This window comes from Pseudophryne corroboree, chromosome 5 (assembly GCF_028390025.1).
Source record: "Pseudophryne corroboree isolate aPseCor3 chromosome 5, aPseCor3.hap2, whole genome shotgun sequence".
In the NCBI taxonomy this organism is placed as follows: domain Eukaryota; kingdom Metazoa; phylum Chordata; class Amphibia; order Anura; family Myobatrachidae; genus Pseudophryne; species Pseudophryne corroboree.
Window position 1 is genome coordinate 57,320,301 of NC_086448.1, and position 27,415 is coordinate 57,347,715.

The 27,415-nt window shown below is 49.3% G+C and overlaps 1 long non-coding RNA gene across 2 annotated transcripts in view; it reads left to right on the top strand.

The window, feature by feature from the left end:
* The first annotated feature begins 371 nt into the window (after positions 1 to 371).
* Positions 372 to 27,415, top strand: part of LOC134928780 (uncharacterized) — a 166,546-nt gene continuing 139,502 nt past the window's right edge. The window contains exon 1 of one of the 2 annotated variants that reach the window (XR_010178003.1): positions 372 to 525. This is a non-coding gene — a long non-coding RNA (uncharacterized LOC134928780). Of the gene's footprint in view, positions 526 to 20,184; positions 20,255 to 27,415 lie in introns of those variants that run through there. The other variant, XR_010178004.1, reaches the window with a different exon arrangement.

The window sequence follows — 27,415 nt, forward strand, 5'->3', positions numbered from 1 at the left end:
CCACGTGGATCGTAAAGTATGAAAAAGTAAAAAAAAAAATTTTGATATAGAAAAACTTATGTCGACCTTTTCATGTGTCGACCTTTGCCCCTTCGACCTACTGCATTTCGACCAATAGTGGTCGACCTAATGAGTGTTAAGTTCTGTCGACCTAAAGACGGGATCCCTGTTGCTTTTTGTAATCCCCTTAATTAAAAGTATTATATCAATGTTTTGCTCATTTTCAGAAACGTAAAAATCGGATCCCACCTCCCATCCCTGTCGCAGAATCTCTACATTCGCCCCCCTGTAACTGTCTCTTTAACTTCCAGCATTCTGTTTCCTTTGATGTGGGTTTGATTGACTAGAAACTTGGGGGAAATGTCAGAGGGTTAGGATAAGGTACAGGAGGGGACGCAGGGTGATGAAAAGTCGGCCTCAGTGGAACAGCAGTGATATGACAGTTCCCAAAGGCTATGCATGAAACAGAGCGACTGTCACCTGTGTCAGCTGCCAGGAATGCTCCCGTCTGACTGCGGGCTACAGGTAATTTTGTGCACTGGATGGGAGCTGTGTTAACCGTAACATTCTATCATGGGTAGATGTTTGCTTAAGTCAGTGCTTGTCAGCCTTCTTCTGTTGTCTAACACCCATAATGGGCGACCCATTATCCACTTTAGAAATACATGTGTGCACCCCCCTCCCCCACCCAAATATCTCTTCTCCTGAAACTGGTGTCGGCTTTCAGTTCTGTCTTTAGAACAGAGAAGAACTACCTGCTGGACTTACTTTCCCTTAAAATAGACACAGAAATTGACATGCAGTCAGCATTTATCACTTGTAGTTTTTATAAAAGCCCCCTAACTAGCCCTATGCACTAACTTTACATAGAATAATTGCCTTTACTGACCTAAAGGGGACATTTACTAAGCAGTGATAAGAGCAGAGAAGTGAGCCAGTGGAGAAGTTGCTCCATCAACCAATCAGCAGCTGTGTATAATTTTATAGTATGCAAATTATAGATGTTACTTCAGTGCTAATTGGTTGCCATGGGCAACTTCTCCACTGGCTTACTTCTCCGCTCTAATCACTGCTTAGTAAATGTCCCCCTAATTCACAGCGACGAACATTTCTTAAATGTGCAAATCTGCAGTAATGATTGAGCAACTGCCACTGTTTGTCTGCTTGTGTGAGAAAGGTATTGAATGGGAGCAGTATTTGCAAGGCTTGCTGTTCCTTGTAGTGCTAATGGGAGATCTTGGGGGTGGCTCCTGGGTAAGTTAGCTCTCTGTGTGGATGTGTTTTAGTAATAGCCTTTATCATGAGGCCCTACTGTAGACAAATCACATGGCCCTATGTGGATACTGCTATTATGTAGTGTTAGGACTGCTGATATCAGAGAAGCCGTGAAGTGGCTCAGCAGCTAAACATGCATTTGCAAACATGTGTGACCAATTCTATGAATTTCTATTACCAGATAGGTTGAGGTATGGTTAGGTAATTTTGAGCGTGCCTGGGGGGATACCAGGGGGGAGGGGGGGAGCACCTTCCCCCTCTCTGTCGACTTTTTGTCTGTCACCCTTCCCCCTTTCTAGCACCTGATATATAATTATCTCCTGTAATGATCGAGCAACTGCCACTGTTTGTCTGCATGTGCAAATCTACCCCAAATCCTCAGCAACTAATAGTGGTTTAGCTCTCATCTGTCTAGTGTAAGTTCGACAATGAAAGCACGTGTATGATTTGCTGCTATGGTTTTAGCACTAATAAAGCAATATTTGCATATAGCCCCAGCAGCCGTGTCTCACCTTTAATAAATATCCTGCCGCAGGTCTCAGACATAGGTTTTGTCCATTTCCAGCTAAGTCATTCTACTTTTTTGCACAAAGCTTCATAAGGAATTCAAATACTCACTCATGATCACCAGGCAGCATCTCGACGCTTAAACACTTGGCAAAAATATATTCATTAATGGTACCTCAGCCACCTCATCATGAAAAATGTAGTTGCACAATAGATTGGTAAATAATAATATCAGCCCTGTTGTGTAGATCATTTAAAGGGCTAATTTATAACAATTTTGCACTGCAAACATATATGGCCCAGTGTCGGACTGGGGCATGAAGGGTCCACCGGGGTGATGCAGTGGTAGCGCCCCATGTTTAGGGGTGTGGCCACTCTCCAGAGTGGGTGTGGCCTGCTGCCACACAGTCCTGTGCACTTCAAGGTTACAAATGTATAATGTATAATTTTGAGTGCACAGTCTTTAACCTGATCCCTAGAGGAGATGGTGAGGCCCCAGGCAGTGGGGCCCACCGGTAGTTTCCCCTGTGCCCCTGTGGGCCAGTCCAACACTGATAAGGCCTGCTGCTTACATTGGGTGCCTGCTGGCCCTGCAGCTTGGAGCAATACAGGTCCACAATCAGCGTGGGGGGAAGGGGACATGGGTGCTGTGGGAGGGCGCACTGTGTGGCATAATGTATATTTCAGCTCATACTGTGGTGCATAATACGCATTTTTACTCATACCATATGGTGTAATATGAATTTCGGCTCATACTTTGTGGCGTAATATATATTTTGGCTCATAGTGTGGTGCATAATATGCATTTTGACTCACATCATGTGGCGTATTGTGAATTTGGCAAATACCATGTGGCGTAATGTGAATTTCCAGCTCATACTGTGTGATATAATGTATATTTCGGCTCATACTGTGGTGCATAATATGCATTTCTGCTCATACCGTGTGGCGTAATATGAATTTCAGCTCATACTGTGTGGCGTAATGTATATTTTGGCTCATACCTTGGTGCATAATACGCATTTTTACTCATACCATGTGGTGTAATGTGAATTTCGTCTCATAGTATGTGGCATAATGTGTGGTGATAATCAAATATTATGTTTGCACTGTGTTTTAAAAAGTAGACTACAAGGAGGAAAAATGTCAAATAATGTAAGGGGAGTAAATCAGGAATGAAAATATAGTGTTATGGATTGTTTGAGGAAGGGAGGCCCCAAATCGGTGTCTTGCATAGGGCCCCATGAGATCTAAAAGTTCCGGACAGAATGTACGAAGCTTGTCCACGGCGCTAAAAGCCCTCTTACCGCTTCGGGTACTTCTCCACACTTACCTCCCTTCCCTGCAGCCCGGCGCTGCCTTTCTTCTCAGTTGTTTCCGCATCACGTTTCCTTACCGTCGCGTTACCTGCCCCCACTGTCTGCCAATTGGTCCTTCTCTGTCTCCGTATGCGTTGAGCCCGGAGTGGCCGCAAACGGAGGAGTGGCGGGGCTACTGTTAGTAACTTCATACCAGTGATTCCGAATCACTGATTCGCAGAGAAAACATCGGCAGACAAAGGCAGCGGCTAGGGAGGGAGGTAAGCGTGGAAAAGTACCTGCCATGGACAAGCTTAGTATGTGACAATGTGACTGTGAAGTCTTGCGCCTGTGCAGGCTCTCCGATCTGACTGACCGGCCGCCGCGCGGGCTGTAAGGATGGAGCCTGGGTTGACGGCGGGCTCATAACAGGCACTGCAGTCAGGGGCCACGCAGGTGATCAGGCTTTTCTCCCCGAGAAGGAAAAGTAAGACAGCAGTTATTTTCGTGTGGAGATGGAGATGTGTATAATGGGCTACCTGGTGCAACGTGTATAGTGGGCTACCTGGTGTAATGTGTATAGGGGGGGGTTGGCTGTTCAGCGCCCAATATTGTGCTGGGGGGGGGCGCAAATATCATTGTGCCTAGTGGCGGTCTAACTCCTAAATCCGGCCCTGGCCATTGCCATCCCCTCTCACCACCATACGTCATCAGTCACTGACGGTCCCACCCCCAAACTATCAGTCACTGATAGTTTGATGCCGGACTGCTTCCAATGTTGCAGGATTCATTTGCGCACGTGCACTGCGCGTCCTGCGCACACGCAAAGTAGCGATAATCGGTACTTTGCGGCACACAAAGCAAGTCCAACCACATCTGATTAACCCCATATACAAGCAATGGCTGAGCGTAAAGTATTTATTGATAAAAATGGGAGCTGCCATATTGTTTTCTTTTTTTAGGAGTCAGCTTTGATGATGCCCTCCTTGTTTCCCCTCATTAGGCTTGCTGCCCGGATGGTTTGCCCTTTCCAGCCCTGGCAGACAACTTGATCGCCCAGCCTATACTTATTTACTATTTGAAGGTGACCTCACTGAGATCTAGGGAGGGGTAGGTCCAGGTTGGAGGTTCAGGCAGTGTAACCCTGTCCCCAAGGATCATTAACACATGGTGGTGGGACGATGATGGGCCAACTCATAGAGTATTGATTCATCACAGTCCCGCCTCATCCTCATCTTTGGAAATGGTCATGATCCAGGAGGGTTGTCTACAGTATTATTCTGGAAGCATGGGAGAACGCCCTGAGTTTCCTAGAAGTAGGCATACCTAACACTGCATGTTCTCCTGGCTGGTCCCTGTTCCGTAGCCAGATTAGCTTCTCTGTAACTCTCTTCCTGTCCTCTATCACATCACGCCATTGACTGCAGGTAGTGGGGCCCCAATGGGGCCCCATGAGGGGACACACTCTCATAATGAGTCTCTGCTATCTGATGGTGAAATATAAGCATGCCCCAGTCCGGTGATGCAGTGCTCCACTGATGCATCACGCCCATTACTAAAACACCTCAGTACCCTTAGCAACAGTATAACCTCTATAGACTATTCTACTACATTACCTCCCCATTATACAGTCCACATAACATTACATACAGTACTGTATATTCTCTCTATACATTCACACATCCGGCTGACCACTAGCCAACATTGCTGTGGGGCTGGATCATATCGCCCACCAACCTCTGCAATCTCTCTGGATACTCATCACTGTAGACTGTAAGCTCTCGAGCAGGGCCCTCTTACTTCTTTTTCCATTATTAACGCAATCTCGTCTTGTTAATGTTTTGTTCCCAAGTGGGAAGCGCTACAGAATATGCTGCCGCTATATAAATAACCGTTAATAAATAAAAATAAACTACATGAGGATGGGCCCATCCATGATAATCTTCATATGGTTTAAAGTACACAATTTGATCTGAAAGTTGTGCCCAACCATTAAACATACTAACCTCGCCTCGAATCACGTCATGAAGCCGCCAGGTTGCTCCCTTTCCTGGGGAAGTTGGGGGTGACCTGGGAGGCAGGTACAGAATACTATCACGAAATCTGGGAGACCAACCTGCAAATAAGGAAGAGCATGCAAAAATGAGATACATGCTATCACACACGGCAGTAGAAGGGCACTTCCAGGCCCTGTGCCAGCGCCCTCTGCCACCAGTGCCTGTGACGTCTCAAAGAGGGGGCTACGTTGGGAGCACAATGGTGGCTGGTCACCATCAACCTTTTTTACAGCCTGCGGGGTACAGTTCCAGGCACCTCCCAAGCCAAAGGGGTGTGGTATGCAAGGTCGCCCACACTTAGGTCGACCACTATTGGTCGACATTAACTAGGTCAACAGGGACTCTAAGACGACAGGGTCTCTAGGTTGACATGGTCTAGGTCGACAGGTCAAAAGGTCGACGAGTTTTTTTTTTTTACAAAATTGTGTCGTTTTCGCCGTACAGTGACCGGGAACCCCAATTAATGCACCGTGGCCCCTCGCATGGCTCACTTTGTGTTAGGTTCCTGGTGCTCAGAACAAGGGAGATGTTATGAAGCGAGTCCAGAGCACCAGGACGTAATGCTGGGAAAGGGAAATGGAAAGGGAATAGCCCCTGGCGCCCTATCTCCGTTGTCTCGCCCGTGCTGTCAGTACACTCTTGCGAGACTATGGTTGCTTGAGCCCATGGCAGCCGCGTTTGAAGGGCGGATTACGTCTGCCCAACTTCGATGCCCCCTCAGGTCTTAATGAGAGACAAAGAGTGAACCGAGACAGGGTGATAACAAGGGGCCCTCTGACTAAACAACAAGGCCAGGGGCTACTAACAAACCTAAAACCAAAGTATGTGCGGCTTGCCGCCAAAGGAAAAGAACAACAAAGGAAATGCTGACCACACGCCAACACAATACTTTTGTGTACCGGCGGTGACAGCATAAGCAGAACCCTCTGCAAAACACCAGTGACAGAAATAATAAGGGAATACAGCGGCCTAGGCCGACGGACGCGGTAGTGCCGCTACTCACAGAACCGGTACGAATACTGGCAAACGGACAGGAACTCCCAATGCTGCTGACACAGACTCTCAGAACTGGAGGACAGGCAGAATCCCAAACGACAGACTGGTGGACACCAAGAAGCCAGAAACTTGCACAGGCAACGGTACCTCAGGACAGGAACGCCTCACGGCAAGACACGGGATCAGACATAGGAATCGACACAGGGACTGACACAGGAATCGACACAGGAAGCTCAGGAACTAGCAGGAACCAAGCTCAGAACTCAAGCAGACTGCAAACCAAGGAATGAGCCACAGCCGTGGCTCATAACACTTTGCTCGCCATACTTCGGGCAAGGTGCCTCGCTCCGCTACCACTAGATCGACAGGGATTCTAGGTCGACATAGTCTAGGTCGACAGGTCAAAAGGTCGATATGAGTTTTGTTTTGTTTTTTAAAATAGTGTTGTTTTCACTGTACAGTGACCGGGAACTCCAATTAGTGCACCCTGGGTCCTCGCATGGCGATCGAGCTTCGGGCAAGGTGCCTCGTTCTGCTACTGTGTGCTCGGCACAGGTTACTATTCCCAATCGTAGTCCACGTGGATCGTTAAGTATGAAAAAGTTCAAAAAAAGAAAAAAATTGTGAAAAACTTATGTCGACATTTTGACCTGTTGACCTAGAACACGTCGACCTAGAGATCCTATCGACGTAGAAACCCTGTCGACCTAGTTACTGTCGACCAATAGTGGACGACCTAGACATTGCCCACCTAAGTCTTGTCGACCTAGAAACCGGATACCAGCCATAGAAGGGTGGTGATACGGCAGCAACGGTGCCACCTCTTTGGCTTTGCATCCTAGGTGGTGGCACCTGTTGCACACCCCTCCTTACGGCCCAGCTATCAAATATCATTGTAAACTGTTACATATCATGCAAGAAGAAGGATCAACCCTGAAAATGCTGCAGTTACCCCACTGACCCCAAGGTTAACTAACCCACTCATTTAATAAACAGGTAGAAGTGAGGCAGAGAGCCAGGCTCGTTATCTTGTGCATTGTGGAAGGAAGGGTACGCTGTGGCTTGTATGTGCAGCTCTCATTTTATGTGTTGTGTGCAGATCTCGCCCGTGTTCTCACTTTTATGACAAGCTTTCAAATCATTTCATGTCACACGGTGACCGACCTGCAAAATAATAATGTGTCTAGCACCAGAGCAGCAGACATAATGAATTTATTCCAGTCTGCTACTTCTGAAGACTTATTTCAAGTTTAATAGATGGCGTAAGAGGTTTTTCTATATTATAGGACCACTCGAGTTTGGTTATTGTAACGTTTTATTGGTTTAATTGTTGTATGCTTATACAGCAGTCCATTTATTTCGGCATTTTATGTGCACGGTGTAAAAGCTTTGAAAATGTTTCTGCTATGTAGGTAACGAACGACATGTTTTGTTCTTTATTAGGCTGCAGCCTATCAGACATCAAATGAGGACTCGCATTAAATAGTTACAGGTTCTACGGATATGACCTAACGCTCCTGCCAGCCAAATTCTCAGCGGGTGCTGGGACACTGTTTAGTGGTCTCTTACAGTCTTTATACGAGAGCTCACACTGTCTGGACATGATGGGACTTGTAGTTCTGCACCACAAATCCGCAACTGTCTGTTGCACTTTCTGTCCAGTCTGTTATAAAAGTAATTTCTGCCAATTTTGACTCAATTGTAGAATTTCTAGGTTCCTCTGCGGTGAGAAATGCACAAGATCTATGGCCAAGAACCAGACACTAAGGTCACTTCTTGTATAAGGGCTGTTGGTGTCGCTGACTTGGCAGATTTAAGACAAGTGCAGTTGCATAAGAAATGTCATCCGATGGTTTTCTTTCAGTAAAGTATGATTGATGTTGCAGTGTGTCTCTGTGTGTCACTGTACATTAATAATACTGCACAATATGCCTCTTTGTTTTATTCATTTGGAGTCACAGTAAGAAATCCTCTTGCAAACCTTAATTTCTGACCCAATTTTATTAACACTTTATATAGTTCACGCATATTCTGCAGCTCTTTACAGAGAATATTTCAGACATTCAAATCAGCCCATGTCCATATGCACACATATACACACAATTCTCTTCAGAGAGGGGGTGGGGTGGGACAGATCACAGACTGAGCAGCATATAGAGAGGGGGTGGGGTGGGACAGAGCAGAGGTGGAACAGCAGATAGAGAGGGGGTAGGGTGGGACAGAGCAGAGGTGGAACAGCAGATAGAGAGAGGGTGGGAAGGGACAGAGCAGTGGCAGAGCAGCAGGCAGAGAGGGGTGGAGTAGGACAGAGCATTGGCTGAGCAGCAGGTAGAGATGGGGTGGGTGGGACAGAGCATGGGTTGAGCAGCAGATAGAGAGGGGTTGGACAGAGCAGGGGTGGAGCAGCAGATAGAGAGGGGGTGGGATGGGACAGAGCATGGGTGGAGCAGCAGATAGAGAGGGGTTGGACAGAGCAGGAGTGGAGCAGCAGATAGTGAGGGGTTGGACAGAGCAGGGGTGGAGCAGCAGATAGAGGTGGGGTTGGACAGAGCAGGGGTGGAGCAACAGATAGAGAGGGGGTGGGATGGGACAGAGCATGGGTGGAGCAGCAGATAGAGAGGGGGTGGGATGGGATAGAGCAGGGGTGGAGCAGCAGATAGAGAGGGGGTGGGTTGGGATAGAGCAGTAGCAGAGCAGCAGGCAGAGAGGGGTGGAGTAGGACAGAGCATGGGCTGAGCAGCAGAAAGAGATGGGGTGAGGTGGGACAGATCAGGTGTGTAGCAGCAGATAGAGAGGGGGTGGGTTGGGATAGAGCAGTAGCAGCAGGTAGAGAGGGGTGGGGTGGGACAGAGCATGGGCTTAGCAGCAGGTAGAGAGGGGTGGGGTGGGACAGAAAATGGGCTGAGCAGCAGATAGAACCAGAGCAGGGGTGGAGCAGTAGATAGAGATGGGGTGGGGAGAGACAGAGCAGGGGTGGAGCAGAAGATAGAGAGTGGGTGGGATGGGACAGAGCAGGGGTGGAGCAGCAGATAGAGAGGGGTGGGGTAGGACAGATCATGGAATAAGCAGTCGATAGAGAGGGGGTAGGATGGGACAGAGCAGGGGTTAAGCAGTTGACAGAAAGGGGGTGGGGAGAGACAGTACAGTAGCAGCAGGTAGAGAGGGGGTGGGGGAGACAGTGCAGCAGCAGCAGATAGAGAGGGGATGGGGAGAGACAGTGCAGTAGCAGCAGATAGAGAGGGGGTGGGGAGAGACAGTACAGTAGCAGCAGGTAGAGAGGGGATGGGGAGAGACAGTGCAGTAGCAGCAGATAGAGAGGGGATGGGGAGAGACAGTGCAGTAGCAGCAGATAGAGAGGGGGTGGGGAGAGACAGTACAGTAGCAGCAGATAGAGAGGGGGTGGGGAGAGACAGTGCAGTAGCAGCAGATAGAGAGGGGGTGGGGAGAGACAGTGCAGTAGCAGCAGATAGAATGGGAGTGGGGAGAGACAGTGCAGTAGCAGCAGATAGAGAGGGGGTGGGGAGAGACAGTACAGTAGCAGCAGGTAGAGAGGGGGTGGGGAGAGACAGTGCAGTAGCAGCAGATAGAGAGGGGGTGGGGAGAGACAATACAGTAGCAGCAGGTAGAGAGGGGGTGGGGGGAGACAGTGCAGTAGCAGCAGGTAGAGAGGGGGTGGGGAGAGACAGTGCAGTAGCAGCAGATAGAGAGAGGATGGGGAGAGACAGTGCAGCAGAAGCAGATAGAGAGGGGGTGGGGAGAGACAGTGCAGTAGCAGCAGATAGAGAGGGGATGGGGAGAGACAGTACAGTAGCAGCAGATAGAGAGGGGATGGGGAGAGACAGTGCAGTAGCAGCAGATAGAGAGGGGGTGGGGAGAGACAGTACAGTAGCAGCAGGTAGAGAGGGGATGGGGAGAGACAGTGCAGTAGCAGCAGATAGAGAGGGGATGGGGAGAGACAGTGCAGTAGCAGCAGATAGAGAGGGGGTGGGGAGAGACAGTACAGTAGCAGCAGATAGAGAGGGGGTGGGGAGAGACAGTGCAGTAGCAGCAGATAGAGAGGGGGTGGGGAGAGACAGTGCAGTAGCAGCAGATAGAATGGGAGTGGGGAGAGACAGTGCAGTAGCAGCAGATAGAGAGGGGGTGGGGAGAGACAGTACAGTAGCAGCAGGTAGAGAGGGGGTGGGGAGAGACAGTGCAGTAGCAGCAGATAGAGAGGGGGTGGGGAGAGACAATACAGTAGCAGCAGGTAGAGAGGGGGTGGGGGGAGACAGTGCAGTAGCAGCAGGTAGAGAGGGGGTGGGGAGAGACAGTGCAGTAGCAGCAGATAGAGAGAGGATGGGGAGAGACAGTGCAGCAGAAGCAGATAGAGAGGGGGTGGGGAGAGACAGTGCAGTAGCAGCAGATAGAGAGGGGATGGGGAGAGACAGTACAGTAGCAGCAGATAGAGAGGGGATGGGGAGAGACAGTGCAGTAGCAGCAGATAGAGAGGGGGTGGGGAGAGACAGTGCAGTAGCAGCAGATAGAGAGGGAGTGGGGAGAGACAGTGCAGTAGCAGCAGATAGAGAGGGGGTGGGGAGAGACAGTACAGTAGCAGCAGATAGAGAGGGGGTGGGGAGAGACAGAGCAGTAGTAGCAGATAGAGAGGGGTGGGGAGAGACAGAGCAGTAGCAGCAGATAGAGAGGGAGTGGGGAGAGACAGTGCAGTAGCAGCAGATAGAGAGGGGATGGGGAGAGACAGTGCAGTAGCAGCAGATAGAGAGGGGATGGGGAGAGACAGTGCAGTAGCAGCAGATAGAGAGGGGATGGGGAGAGACAGTGCAGTAGCAGCAGATAGAGAGGGGGTGGGGAGAGACAGTGCAGTAGCAGCAGATAGAGAGGAGATGGGGAGAGACAGTGCAGTAGCAGCAGATAGAGAGGGGGTGGGGAGAGACAGTGCAGTAGCAGCAGATAGAGGGGGGTGGGGAGAGACAGTGCAGTAGCAGCAGATAGAGAGGGGGTGGGGAGAGACAGTGCAGTAGCAGCAGATAGAGAGGGGGTGGGGAGAGACAGTGCAGTAGCAGCAGATAGAGAGGGGATGGGGAGAGAGTGCAGTAGCAGCAGATAGAGAGGGGGTGGGGAGAGACAGTGCAGTAGCAGCAGATAGAGAGGGGGTGGGGAGAGACAATGCAGTAGCAGCAGATAGAGAGGGGGTGGGGAGAGACAGTGCAGTAGCAGCAGATAGAGAGGGGGTGGGGAGAGACAGTGCAGTAGCAGCAGATAGAGAGGGGGTGGGGAGAGACAGTGCAGTAGCAGCAGATAGAGATGGGGTGGGGAGAGACAGTGCAGTAGCAGCAGATAGAGAGGGGGTGGGGAGAGACAGTGCAGTAGCAGCAGATAGAGAGGGGATGGGGAGAGACAGTACAAGAGCAGCAGACAGAGAGTGGATGGGGAGAGACAGTACAGTAGCAGCAGATAGAGAGGGGATGGGGAGAGACAGTGCAGTAGCAGCAGATAGAGAGGGGATGGGGAGAGACAGTGCAGTAGCAGCAGATAGAGAGGGGATGGGGAGAGACAGTGCAGTAACAGCAGATAGAGAGGGGGTGGGGAGAGACAGTGCAGTAGCAGCAGATAGAGAGGGGGTGGGGAGAGACAGTGCAGTAGCAGCAGATAGAGATGGGGTGGGGAGAGACAGTGCAGTAGCAGCAGATAGAGAGGGGGTGGGGAGAGACAGTGCAGTAGCAGCAGATAGAGAGGGGGTGGGGAGAGACAGTGCAGTAGCAGCAGATAGAGAGGGGATGGGGAGAGACAGTGCAGTAGCAGCAGATAGAGAGGGGGTGGGGAGAGACAGTGCAGTAGCAGCAGATAGAGGGGGGTGGGGAGAGACAGTGCAGTAGCAGCAGATAGAGAGGGGGTGGGGAGAGACAGTGCAGTAGCAGCAGATAGAGAGGGGGTGGGGAGAGACAGTGCAGTAGCAGCAGATAGAGAGGGGGTGAGACAGTGCAGTAGCAGCAGATAGAGAGGGGGGTGGGAGAGACAGTGCAGTAGCAGCAGATAGAGGGGGGTAGGAAGAGACAGTGCAGTAGCAGCAGATAGAGAGGGGGTGGGGAGAGACAGTGCAGTAGCAGCAGATAGAGAGGGGGTGGGGAGAGACAGTGCAGTAGCAGCAGATAGAGAGGGGGTGGGGAGAGACAGTGCAGTAGCAGCAGATAGAGAGGGGATGGGGAGAGACAGTACAGTAGCAGCAGATAGAGAGGGGATGGGGAGAGACAGTACAGTAGCAGCAGATAGAGAGGGGGTGTGGAGAGACAGTGCAGTAGCAGCAAATAGAGAGGGGGTAGGGAGAGACAGTGCAGTAGCAGCAGATAGAGAGGGAGTGGGGAGAGACAGTGCAGTAGCAGCAGATAGAGAGGGGTGGGGAGAGACAGTGCAGTAACAGCAGATAGAGAGGGGGTGGGGAGAGACAGTGCAGTAGCAGCAGATAGAGAGGGGGTGGGGAGAGACAGTGCAGTAACAGCAGAGTGAGAGGGGGTGGGGAGAGACAGTGCAGTAACAGCAGATAGAGAGGGTGTGGGGAGAGACAGTGCAGTAGCAGCAGATAGAGAGGGGGTGGGGAGAGACAGTGCAGTAGCAGCAGATAGAGAGGGGGTGGATAGATACAGTGCAGTAGCAGCAGATAGGGGGTGGGGAGAGACAGTGCAATAGCAGCAGATAGAGAGGGGGTGGGGAGAGACAGTGCAGTAGCAGCAGATAGAGAGATGGTGGGGAGAGACAGTGCAGTAGCAGCAGATAGAGGGGGTGGGGAGAGACAGTGCAGTAGCAGCAGATAGAGAGATGGTGGGGAGAGACAGTGCAGTAGCAGCAGATAGAGAGATGGTAGGGAGAGACAGTGCAGTAGCAGCAGATAGAGAGGGGATGGGGAGAGACAGTGTAGTAGCAGCAGATAGAGAGGGGATGGGGAGAGACAGTGCAGTAGCAGCAGATAGAGAGGGGGTGGGGAGAGACAGTGCAGTAGCAGCAGATAGGGGGTGGGGAGAGACAGTGCAGTAGCAGCAGATAGAGAGGGAGTGGGGAGAGACAGTGAAGTAGCAGCAGGCAGAGATGGTTGCGGTAGGGCAGAGCATGGTCAGAGCATCAGATAGAGATAGGGGTGGGACATAGCAGGGGCAAGGCGACTGATAAAGAGGGGGTGGGGAGGGACATAGCAGGGGTGAGGCAGTGCAACAGGCAGTCAGTAGTGATATCTAGCATATGCAAAGTGCCTTTACTAGCATCTCTATGCCCCTAGAAAGTTCTGTCATAGCACCATCTTTGCCCCATAATACCACCACATACCCCATTATGCCATCCTAGCCTTTTATGTTACCATTCAGCAATATAAATACTTGTAAGACCACCACATAGCAAACCATGGCACAAATTAGCACCATAATGCAAGCCGCTCGCTGTACCTGAAGTAAATAAATATATTGCCCCCCTACACTTCCTGGATGGCTGCCGACGTCGCTGCTGCAAGAGAAACTAGTGTGTCCATTGCGCGTATGCAGATTTCAGCTCCGCATTCCGCACACGCACCGCAAAACCATTGATGGTGACATCATCCCGTAGCTGCCGTATAATGCCGCATGCCCATCGCAAGGCATGTTGCTATGACGACAATGCTGCTACCTTTCAATGTGGGGGGAGGTGAGGAACAAGGATTCATGTCTACAGCTATGTAACACAGAAGTGGTGTTGAAATAAAACTAAAAAAAAACTTGGCAACAGGAAAAAATATAAAACAGTAAACAGACATATTATATACTGTACAGGGAATGACGCAACTCCCTGCACAGGGGGAAAATAATCAGCAGGATTCCATATAGCTATAAACTGGATCTCAGCCCAGTCAGCCGGGCTTCACACGACCATTACATCCTCTGGCCCGGAAAACACACCGCACTGGTGCTGTTATGGCCTATTTCCTATTTTCACTGACTTAGGCCCTCCGAGACCTTTCAAACACTGCTGAGCTGCCTCTTAGAATTATTATGTAATAGCGATTACACAAGATATATTGTTGCATAACACCGGATTGCTACATCGCAATCACTTTTATTGTGTTGTCACATGGAAAGGAAACTGTACCCTTTACTGCTATCTCAGGATCTGCAGAGAACACACAACAATGCAGTGCCACTTACCACTTACACTGCAGTGAGGTCAGGCCGGAGTAAGCCCTCTCCTTAGCACAGCAGCGGATAGCGAGGAAATAGCGAGTGCCAGTTGGCAACAACCGCCTGTAATGAATAACCGCATTAACTTGGGCAAATAACACAGAGACCAACCCAGGCATACCTGGCACAGATGAGTAACTGAAAATGAGCATTTGTTATTGCTCAGTAGAAATTACACGATGACACAGATAGACAAAAATGCAGAAATAATTAAGAGCGAGAGATTGCGTATAATTAATCGCTTCCTCCAAAATTCCTGGGCATTTGATCAGTATCATTCATTAATGCAACTTGTGCTCGGCTCCATTGTTAGACGGGTCAAAATGATCCAATGATCTGCTATTCATGAAATGCATAGTTTCAGAAAATATTCTCAGAATGCTGTGCACTGAGCTTCTCGTGTCGATAAAGTTTGTTTAAAGTTGCACAGCCATGAGGGGAAAAATGTGCAGAGTTTGCAGACAGTGTTTTCTTCCTGGGACAAATAAAGCACACCATCTTTGAATGGCAAAGGCGGGAGGGCGAGGTAGGTGGCCACCAATCACACTGCACAATCTCTTGAATGCTGCTTGCGATTGGTCCTTTTGCTCACCCACCAATCCACCTTCCCCAGTTTTCGGTCAAGCTGAGAAAAAAAATGGTTGCCAAGAGCCGCCCATGAGCTCTATCAGGGGTAAATATTATCCAAGGTGGCAGTGCAGCTTTAACAACGTAGTGCAATATAAATATTATTATCTGTCCTGATGTACAATGGCTGGCTGAAATACAAAAACATTTCCTCTGCTCATAGAGCACCCAGGCTCTCAGCACCTGGCTCCCTCCCATCCAAACTAGCAAATGCTATCAGCCTATTAGCTGGAATAACTTTCTGCTCTGCACATTAGTAATGGCTATTAGCCTTCAGTATTTTTCCCATTCTGATGCTGTACATGAGGGTGACTGGAGGGGGTTACCTCTGGCAATGGGTAGCAGTAAATATCTTCTAGGTTACAGAGAATGCTTCATACAATGTGGCTCAGTATGTTATGCATGGTACCACATTTGGCTCAGTATGCTATGATTGGCACTATGATAGTCGACCGTAGTTGCCACACATTTTGGCTCTGCAATGATGGGACTCTGTTTTGCTATATTTCCCAGCAGTATGTTTCCCTGCTACGAGGACTCCTGATATGTGAGCTGTAGTTCTTGAACCTGCCAGAGGCGCTGCTCTTTTGATTCTGCTTTGCAACTAGGTGTAAGGTGATTGATTACTCATTCATCAGTATGGATTGCACCTGATACCTGGCTGTTTAGTCTGCCTGATCCCAGCCCTTATTTCTGGGTCATCAACGTCTTCATGGATCAGTGTTTCCTGCTATGTTTCTGGACTTGTGTTCCTGTGAACTCCTTGTGCTCTGTACCTGTCAAGCTTTGAAACTTCTTACATTCACTAGGTTACCATTATGTGTTTGTTTATTCAGTCATCCTGGACTTTAATCCACTATGCCGCTGTGACCACTCTGATAATTGAATTAGTCTGCAATTATCTCTATTTATGTGCATATTCTGGATTCTCAGTGTTTCTGCATTATCAAGTGTTTCTGCGTTTCCCTGCTGCTTTATCCTCCCTCATTAACATCCTTTGATATACTGTATTACTACCCTCTGTAACTTGTTGCTCAACTGCACCCAGGGGGTTCATAACATTTGCGCATCCTCCAGTGGCGTAAGTATCAAGAATTGGTCCCCGTAGCAAAATATAAGGTAAGAGATCAATGATATGATTGGTCCGCCAGAGGCTACCCCACTGCTCTTCCGAGGCTGCACAGGGGCGGGCATGTGTAGTGAACCTCTATTACGCTCTTTCAGTTGTAGACACTTGATAAGTAATAATTGTGAATCAAGACAAGTGGCATCACGCAGATATCTGTAGAAACAGAAAAAACAAGTTGCACTAGTATAGCTAACACAGCGTGGGGCCATCCACCTAGTCAATAAAATGCATCCACTGTTCAGTGTAACCCTGCACTATAGGTTTTCCAGAACAGACACTGTTATCATTTCTAACTCTGGCAGCAGTGAAGGTAATTAGTGCCATGTTGCTATTAATAAAATGCAGCTGCCTCCCGTCCATGTCTCATTATGGTAAATAAATGATTTGTTGTACTTTACGCTTAGTACAAATATTATGCTACATAATTAGTTCTTCTGTGTTTGTCAGCAAAGGAGTATTTATGAGCAATATATCACTGTTATCATTAGCCCTTGCAAGATTACATTTGTAGGATAGCTATTAGTTCTGGGTCATTAAATATTGCGTTTTTCGCCATATACAGCGATGTGTCGTGTCATCTATTCTCAGCCACAGCCAGATATAATGAAAGGAAGGGGCCAGGTCACCTTTATCAGCAACGCGCATATAACTATCAACAACACAAGAAAATGCTCATGTCCCACCTTACTGATGGCACACAACTGTCATTGAGACAATTGTCATAGTGGTCATAGGCAATTCCTGCCTCACAGCACTGAGGTCATGGGTTCGATTCCCACCATGGCCCTAACTGTGTGGAGTTTGTATATTCTCCCCGTACTTGCGTGGGTTTCCTCCGGGTACTCCGGTTTCCTCCCACTCTGTGTGTGTGTGTGTGTGTGTGTGTGTGTGTGTGTGTGTGTGTGTGTGTGTGTGTGTGTGTGTGTGTGTGTGTGATAAAATAACTGGTAATAAATAATAATAAATAATTGAAAGGGTCATTATAATGAGATGGAATGTTTAGTTTTTTTGTAGCTATATGAATTCAGCTTTCATACATATGCTATTCTACACAGTTAATGTTGGACTATAGCCAGATTAAGGAGGGGCGCAGGGCAGTGACGTGCGGTGAGGTCAGTGCCTGGGGAGGCACACTTGGAGGTGGGTCTGACCATCCCCTGCCACACTGCGCCCACCTGCACCACCACTTCCTACTACACTGGACCCACCTGTACTGACACCGCCTGCTGCACTGCACCCACCTGCACCGCCACCCCCTGTCATACTGCACCCACCTGCACTGCCCCCCCTTTCCACACTGCACCTGACTGCACTGCCAACCCCTGACAAACTGCACCACTACCTCTTGCTACATTGCACCAACCTGCACTGACACCCCCTGCCACTCTTCACCTACTTGCACTGCCATCCCATGCCACACTGCATCCACCTGCACTGCCACCTCCTGCCACACTGCACCGTACACATAACACACATATACACAAACACGCAAATACGCTCACGCTGCAATATATAGCAGCGCTGGAAGACCATCTCTCTGCCCGCCCCCCGCCCCCACGGTAGCTGGCAACCCTTCTCCCCGCCCCCTGCAGTAGCCAGCAACTCCCCTCTCTCCCCGCATGCAGCAGCTGGCAACCCCCCTCCCCCCCTCCAGCAGCCGGCAACCCACCTCTCTCTCTCCCCCACCCAGCAGCAGCTGGCAACCCCTCTCTCACCCTCAGCAGCAAAACTCTCCTCTCTCTCCCCTCCTGCGCAGCTGGCAACCCCCCTCTCACTCCCCCCCCCCCCCCCTCCGCAACAGCTGGAAATTCTCCTCCCCCACTGCAGCAGCTGGCAACCCCCCTCTCTGCCCCCCTGCAGCAGCTGGTAATTCTCCTCTTTCTCCCCCTGCAGCAGCTGAAACCCCCCTCTCTGCCCCCCCCCCCCCCCCCCCATCCTCCCTGCAGCGGCCGGCAATCCTACTCCCCCAGCAGTGGCTCTTTCCCCCCTCTCTCCACTCCTGCAGCAGCTGGCAGCCCCCCTCTCTGTCCCCACAGCGGCCGGCAACCCCCCCTCTCTCTCCCTCCCCCCCAGCAGCGTTTTTTACCCCCACTGCAGCCGGCAACCATTCCCCCAGCAGCAGCCGGCAACCCCCCTTTCTCACCCCGCAGCAGCTCTCCTCACCTGCAATGGATGTAAACGATGCGCCTCAGAGGCAGATCAGATAACGGGCGAGGGAAACCCGCAGCTGCAGGGAGTGGTCTTTGGCTGGTGAGGAGAGGGGGCCATGTCTGCGGAGCTGGAGGGGAGGACATCTGGCGCAGGGGATGGTCCTTGGCGCAGGGAATGCTGAACCCCAGGCCCCCCTATGTCAGGTGTCTCCACACCTGGAGCACACTGACATCACCAGCTCTCCCTCTTGTGCATGGCTCCACACCTGGAGCATATTGACATCACCAGCTCTCCCTCTTGTGCAGCAGCAGAACCAGGCAGCCCAGAATGCGAGTAGGACAGAATGCAGTTCAGGCAAAGACACAGGAGTATCAGGTTTCATGAGCTACTGAGGGAGGAGAGGGCTCCCCGACCAGAGTAGAGATTGGAGGGGGGAGAGAGATGTAAGTGACCCAGGGATTCCAGCTTCTCCTCCAGCCTGCCTGGGTGTCTGGATCCTGTGTAACCTGTTATCTAATGAGAGAATTCGGGTCTAGAGAGACACGCACACAGTGAGTCCTCCTGAGTCCTGTTCCAGTGTGTAAGTAGTAAAGAGGCTACTACTAATCTTGCATGTGTCAAGATAAATTATAGATTTTACTTTTCTATGTGTAGTTTAAGTTGTCTTTGTTCTACTACAATAAATCTTTATAAAATAGTTGTCTCTCAATTAGGTGGAGCTACTGTATAACCAGTACTCAGGCATTATTAAACTATCAGTTTAAACCTAATACACAACATTGGTTTAAATTTCATATACACAATCCATACCTCCCAACATGACCCATTCCAGGAGGGACAAAATGTTCTCTACCTGGACTTCCCTCATAATGGGGTCATGTTGGGAGGTATGCACAATCTAATATACACCTCCCCCCACTCCCCCAGGCACCCCTGTCACCCCTCCCACTAGCACAGTTATTGCTATTATTAGTAAAGCTGCTGCAGGCTATTGGCATTACTTAATTGACATTTGCAACCAGTCATCGCATGAAAGTAGATTTCTTTTTTAAATCAACGGTTGTTTGCAATTATTTGGATTTAAAAAAAAAAATCAATTTGTACTTGTGCCTGTATTAAATTGTATTTTACATAATAAATGCAACTGTATTATTTATTAATCACACTTCAGGCACAGACAGACTGCCTTTGTATAAGACACTTTGTTGAAGTGGTATATAATGTACAGTGTGCATACGCGCACGCAGGAAGGGTTTCCGAGTACCTGGAAACCCCCCCTGCCCGCCGATCCATTGCGCAGCTCACGTATATTTTTTTTAACTCACATTTCGGGTGTGGGGAGTGATGGGCCCTCATTCCGAGTTGTTCGCTCGCTAGCCGCTTTTCGCAGCAGTACACACGCTAAGCCGCCGCCCTCTGGGAGTGTATCTTAGCTTAGCAGAATTGCGAACAAAGTATTTTTCTGTGCAGTTTCTGAGTAGCTCGAGACTTACTCTTCCAGTGCGATCAGTTCAGTGCTTGTCGTTCCTGGTTTGACGTCACAAACACACCCAGCGTTCGCCCAGACACTCCCCCGTTTCTCCAGCCACTCCCGCGTGCAGCGTTTTTTCACACACTCCCATAAAACGGCCAGTTTCCGCCCAGAAACACCCACTTCCTGTCAATCACACTCCGATCACCAGAACGAAGAAAAAACCTCGTAATGCCGTGAGTAAAATACCAAACTTCTTAGCAAATTTACTTGGCGCAGTCGCAGTGCGAACATTGCGCATGCGCAATTAGCGGAAAATCGCTGCGATGCGAGGAAAATTACAGAGCGAACAACTCGGAATGAGGGCCATGGTGCGGAGCGCAGGCAGCAGCTGTCTGCTCTCCACACCGACAGAGAGGCTGGGTGACTGTAGGGGGAGCTGCAGCGTCAGCGCGCAGCCCCTCTAAGTAAGTTCCCATGGGGCACTGCATGAGACCTGCTGCCGGGACTGGTGTAGCTGATGTTCCCCGGAGGCACTTTTAGAGAGACAGGTATGTGTCTCGCAGCGGCAGGCGGCGGGCAGCGGGAGGAGGGGGACGGGGGGGTTGTGATCTTTAATAAATTATGCATACTAGATGTGCAATGTGTATGTGTGGTGTACTATATGTGTGTGCAATGTGCATGATGAGCATATGTGTGTATGCTGTGCTATTTATATGTGTGTGCATTGCGAATGATTGTGTGGTATGCAGTGCATTTGTATGCAATGTATGTGTAGTGTGCTGTGTGTGCAATATGTGTGCGTGTGTGTGTGTGTGTGTGTGTGTGTGTAATGTGTGTGGTGTGCTGTGTATATGAGTGTGCCCAATGTGTACAGTATGTGTGTATTGTATGCTGTATACAATGTGTGGTGTAGTGTGTGTGTGTGTGTGTGTGTGTGTGTTATGTATGTGTGGTGTGCTGTGTGTGTAGTGTACTATGTATGTGTATAGTGTGCTATGTATATTTGCGTGTGTGCAATGTGTATGGTATGGTGTGCTATTTATGTGTGTGGCATGCTGTGTGTGCAATGTGTATGTGTGTGGTGTACTATGTGTATAGTGTGCTATGTATATGTGTGCAGTGTGTATGGTGTACTATGTATGTGTATAGTGCGTTATGTATATGTGTGTGGGCATGTGTATGGTGTACTATGGGGATCAGTACGAAATCCCGTCGGAATACTGACACCGGGATCCCGACCGGCACAATCCCAACAGGGGGCGAGCGTAACGCAGCCCCTTGCGGGGTCGCTCGGCACAATCATTTATTATCCCTCTATGGGTGTCGTGGACACACGGAGGGAGAATATGTCGGGATTGTGCCAGTCGGGATTCCGGTGTCGGTATTTCGACCGCTGGGATTCCGTCCGGTGGGATCTTGACTGCATCCCGTACTATGTACTGTGTGTGTATAGTGTACTATGTATATGTGTGTGTGTGAGCAGTGTGTATGGTGTACTATGTACAGTGTGTGTATAGTGTACTATGTATGTGTGTGTGTGTGTGTGTGAGCAGTGTGTATGGTGTACTATGTTTATGTGTGTGTGTGTGTGTGTGTGTGTGTGAGCAGTGTGTATGGTGTACTATGTACTGTGTGTGTATAGTGTACTATGTATATGTGTGTGTGTGTGAGCGGTGTGTATGGTGTACTATGTTTATGTGTGTGTGTGAGCAGTGTGTATGGTGTACTATGTACTGTGTGTGTATAGTGTACTATGTATATGTGTGTGTGTGAGCAGTGTGTATGGTGTACTATGTACTGTGTGTGTATAGTGTACTATGTATATGTATGTGTGTGAGCAGTGTGTATGGTGTACTATGTATATGTGTGTGTGAGCAGTGTGTATGGTGTACTATGTATATGTGTGTGTGAGCAGTGTGTATAGTGTACTATGTATATGTGTGTGTGTGAGCAGTGTGTATGGTGTACTATGTATATGTGTGTGTGAGCAGTGTGTATGGTGTACTATGTGTGTGTGTGTGTGTGAGCAGTGTGTATGGTGTACTATGTATATGTGTGTGTGAGCAGTGTGTATGGTGTACTATGTATATGTGTGTGTGAGCAGTGTGTATAGTGTACTATGTATATGTGTGTGTGAGCAGTGTGTATAGTGTACTATGTATATGTGTGTGTGTGAGCAGTGTGTATGGTGTACTATGTACTGTGTGTGTATAGTGTACTATGTATATGTATGTGTGTGAGCAGTGTGTATGGTGTACTATGTATATGTGTGTGTGAGCAGTGTGTATGGTGTACTATGTATATGTGTGTGTGAGCAGTGTGTATAGTGTACTATGTATATGTGTGTGTGTGAGCAGTGTGTATGGTGTACTATGTATATGTGTGTGTGAGCAGTGTGTATGGTGTACTATGTATATGTGTGTGTGTGAGCAGTGTGTATAGTGTACTATGTATATGTGTGTGTGTGAGCAGTGTGTATGGTGTACTATGTACTGTGTGTGTATAGTGTACTATGTATATGTATGTGTGTGAGCAGTGTGTATGGTGTACTATGTATATGTGTGTGTGAGCAGTGTGTATGGTGTACTATGTACTGTGTGTGTATAGTGTACTATGTATATGTATGTGTGTGAGCAGTGTGTATGGTGTACTATGTATATGTGTGTGTGAGCAGTGTGTATGGTGTACTATGTATATGTGTGTGTGAGCAGTGTGTATAGTGTACTATGTATATGTGTGTGTGTGAGCAGTGTGTATGGTGTACTATGTATATGTGTGTGTGAGCAGTGTGTATGGTGTACTATGTATATGTGTGTGTGTGAGCAGTGTGTATAGTGTACTATGTATATGTGTGTGTGAGCAGTGTGTATAGTGTACTATGTATATGTGTGTGTGTGAGCAGTGTGTATGGTGTACTATGTACTGTGTGTGTATAGTGTACTATGTATATGTGTGTGTGAGCAGTGTGTATGGTGTACTATGTATATGTGTGTGTGTGAGCAGTGTGTATGGTGTACTATGTATATGTGTGTGTGTGAGCAGTGTGTATGGTGTACTATGTATATGTGTGTGTGTGAGCAGTGTGTATGGTGTACTATGTACTGTGTGTGTATAGTGTACTATGTATATGTGTGTGTGAGCAGTGTGTATAGTGTACTATGTATATGTGTGTGTGTGAGCAGTGTGTATGGTGTACTATGTACTGTGTGTGTATAGTGTACTATGTATATGTGTGTGTGAGCAGTGTGTATGGTGTACTATGTATATGTGTGTGTGTGAGCAGTGTGTATGGTGTACTATGTATATGTGTGTGTGTGAGCAGTGTGTATGGTGTACTATGTATATGTGTGTGTGTGAGCAGTGTGTATGGTGTACTATGTACTGTGTGTGTATAGTGTACTATGTATATGTGTGTGTGTGTGTGAGCAGTGTGTATGGTGTACTATGTATATGTGTGTGTGTGAGCAGTGTGTATGGTGTACTATGTACTGTGTGTGTATAGTGTACTATGTATATGTGTGTGTGTGAGCAGTGTGTATGGTGTACTATGTACTGTGTGTGTATAGTGTACTATGTATATGTGTGTGTGTGTGAGCAGTGTGTATGGTGTACTATGTACTGTGTGTGTATAGTGTACTATGTATATGTGTGTGTGTGAGCAGTGTGTATGGTGTACTATGTACTGTGTGTGTATAGTGTACTATGTATATGTGTGTGTGTGAGCAGTGTGTATGGTGTACTATGTACTGTGTGTGTATAGTGTACTATGTATATGTGTGTGTGTGAGCAGTGTGTATGGTGTACTATGTACTGTGTGTGTATAGTGTACTATGTATATGTGTGTGTGTGAGCAGTGTGTATGGTGTACTATGTACTGTGTGTGTATAGTGTACTATGTATATGTGTGTGTGTGAGCAGTGTGTATGGTGTACTATGTACTGTGTGTGTATAGTGTACTATGTATATGTGTGTGTGTGTGTGTGTGTGTGTGTGCAGAGGCGTATCTAGCACGGGGCGAGCAGGGCACGTGCCCTGGGCGCCATGGCAGCCCCAACAGAGGGGGGCGCCACCGGCACCTGCACGGCCCACTCGCCCCATGCTTCAGGGATTCCGCCGGCGCTACCCGCGGCGCTTTCCCTGTCTCCCCGGCTGCTGTGCCTGTCACAATAGACAGGCAGCGGCAGCCAGGAGCCTCCCCCTACTCCCCCCTGCAAAGTGACTGTGTGTGTACGCGATCGCGTGCGCGATCGCGACCGCGGAGGTGCGCGCATGCGCGTGCGCGACCTCGGGGGGGGGGGGGGGGGGCGTGCGTGCGGCCCCCTGCCCTCAGCCCTGACAGCAGTGAGTGGCGTGCAGGTGAGCGGGAAGGGGGTGCGGGACATTTTTTTTGTGTGTGTGTGTGTGTGTTAAGTGTGTGTGTGTCGGACAGTGTGCGTGTGTGTTGTGTGTGGGACATTGTGTGTGTGTGGGACAGTGTGAGTGTTAATTGTGTGTGTGGGACAGTTTGAGTGTGTGTAAATTGTGTGTGTGTGACTGCGTGTGTGTGTGTGGGACAGTGTGCGTGTGTTAATTGTGTGTGTGTGTGTGTGTGTGACAGTGTGAGTGTGTTAATTGTGTGTGTGGGACAGTGCGTGTTTGTTAATTGTGTGTGTGTGTGTGTGACAGTGTGTGTGTGTTAATTGTGTGTGTGTGTGGGACAGTGTGAGTGTGTTAATTGTGTGTGTGTGGGAAAGTGCGTGTTTGTTAATTGTGTGTGGGACAGTGTGCGTGTGTGTTATTTGTGTGTGTGGGACAGTGTGCGTGTGTGTTATTTGTGTGTGTGGGACAGTGTGCGTGCGTGCGTGTTAATTGTGTGTGGGACAGTGTGCGTGTGTTAATTGTGTGTGTGTGTGTGTTAATTGTCCCGGCGGTTATTGGCGTCTGTAGTGTGCGCCCCATCCTCCTCCGCTGCCGCTGACAGGAGCGGCGGTGTGCGGCTCTCCCCCTCCTCCGCCGGCTCCGTCCTCCCGTCGTGGCCCTGCAGTGTGTGCCGGTCTCCCCAGCAGCAGCAGCAGGTTAGTCTCTCCCCCCCCCCCCTCTCTCTCTCTCTCTCTCTCTCTCTCCTCCTGTGGATTGCAGTTTGTAAGTATCATTTTAATTTTTACAGGTGCCCCTATTGAATTCTACTGGACAAGTGGACGTGACCGGCGTGGGATGTAGGTAAGTAATCTCTCTCTCATTTTCACAGGTACCCCTATTGGATTCTACTGGACAAGTGGACGTGACCGGCGTGGGATGTAGGTAAGTAATCTGTCTCTCATTTTTACAGATTCCCCTACTGGATTCTACTGGACAAGTGGACGTGACCAGCGTGGGATATAGGTAAGTAATCTGTCTCTCATTTTTACAGATTCCCCTACTGGATTCTACTGGACAAGTGGACGTGACCGGCGTGGGATGTAGGTAAGTAATCTGTCTCTCATTTTTACAGGTACCCCTATTAAATTCTACTGGACAAGTGGACGTGACCAGCGTGGGATGTAGGTAAGTAATCTGTCTCTCATTTTTACAGGTACCCCTACTGGATTCTACTGGACAAGTGGACGTGACCGGCGTGGGATGTAGGTAAGTAATCTGTCTCTCATTTTTACAGGTAACGCTATTGGATTCTACTGGACAAGTGGACGTGACCGGCGTGGGATGTAGGTAAGTAATCTGTCTCTCATTTTTACAGGTACCCCTATTGGATTCTACTGGACAAGTGGACGTGATCGGCGTGGGATGTAGGTAAGTAATCTGTCTCTCATTTTTACAGGTAACGCTATTGGATTCTACTGGACAAGTGGACGTGACCGGCGTGGGATGTAGGTAAGTAATCTGTCTCTCATTTTTACAGGTACCCCTATTGGATTCTACTGGACAAGTGGACGTGACCGGCGTGGGATATAGGTAAGTATGTGTGAGTGTGTCAGTGTGCTTTAATAAATTTTTACTGTCACGGTGTGTGAGTTGTGTTTTTATTTGGGTATTTTTTCTGTTGTAGAACTACAGGTACCGGCGGGCTCGTTATTTCCCTGCATGTTGGTACTTGAGGTTCTCCAAGTACCAGCAAGCGGGGAGGCTTTCTGAGCCTTGTAGTTCCACAACAAAAAACAATATTCTTTTTTTACTTACATGACTATCAGCCTCCCATCCACAGCCCACGGATGGGGGGGACAGCCTCGGGCTTCACCCCTGGCCCTTGGGTGCCTGGAGGGGGGGTGACCCCTTGATTTAAGGGGTCCCCACTCCTCCAGGGAACCCCGGCCAGTGGTGACTAGTTGGGGGGGTAATGCCACGGCCGCAGGGACCTACATAAATGTGTCCCCTGGCTGTGGCATTATGTCCCTGGCTAGTGGAGCCCGGTGCTGGTTTTAAAAATACGGGGGGACCCCTACATCTTTTGTCCCCCGTATTTTTGGAACCAGGACTGGACTAAGAGCCCGATGCTGGTTGTCTAAATACGGGGAACCCCTGTCCAATTTTTTCCCAGTATTTAAACAACCAGGACCGGCTCAAAGAGCCCGAGGCTGGTTATACTTAGGAGGGGGACCTCACGCAGTTTTTTTTTACATTTTTAACCCATTCAGACCCTTCTCCATTAAGTTAATGGAAACCCTGGACAACAAAATTGCATTCATGTCCTCCTCCCGCTCCCTTCCCAGTCCCAAACACTGATTATTATTTTTTTCTATAAAAATGTACAATATATCATAAGTATGATGAGCAGGCATGCAGCGGGCATTGGCGACTTTGGACTGAGTTGCAAATTAGTGGCGGAGGGCTGGGTCAGTTGATGGTGGGCGAGTTTGTAAGCCATTGGTGGTGGCAGCGGGCATCGGCTCAGAGGCAGTGGTGGGCATTGGCTCGGTGGCGGTAGGGTTCATCGACAGGATTCGGCGGACATTATGGCTGTAGTGCCTCACCGCACGCCACTGACCTCACCGCACGCCACTGGTGTGTGGGACAGTGTGCGTGTGTGTTAATTGTGTGTGTGGGACAGTGTGAGTGTGTGTTAATTGTGTGTGTGTGGAACAGTGTCAGTGTGTGTAAATTTTTGCAGTCCAGTGTGTGTGTGGGGGAGAGGAAAGTATGAGAATGTGTGTGTGTGTGTAGTCTGAGTGGGTGTGTGTAGGATTTGGGGGTGGCCAGTCTGTGTGTGTGTAATCAGTGTGTGTGGGATGTACTAATGGCCATTTACCGAAGAGAGATATGTATTAAACCACGGGCACTGAGATGCCCTTCTCACTCACCATCCAGCTGGGTGGGCGAGCCGGGCGGGTGGAAAGCCAGCAGCAGGGGCAGCATGCCGGATATCAGCAGCCGAGGGTGGGGGCTGTAATGCACATGCGGAGCCCAAAGCCGGAGATCAGCAGCATGCTGACCGGCAATAAGCAGCTTCTGCTTCCGCGTTCAACATGCTGCTGATCTCCGGCTTTGGGCTACGCAGGGTTCGGGGGATGGGTGTCCTCTGCCGGTGTACTGCAGCTCCGGGGGTGCGGGCTCCGGAGGCTTTCAGCACTGTTGAATATCCAGCTGCCTCAAGTATGTACAGCCCGCACCCTCTGCTGCTGATATCCGGCATGCTGCTGCTGGCTGTCCCCCCGCCCGGCTCGGCCACACAGCTGTATGGTGAGAAGGGCATCTCAGTTCCTGAGGTTTAACACATATGCCTCAGAAAATGGGCTCTG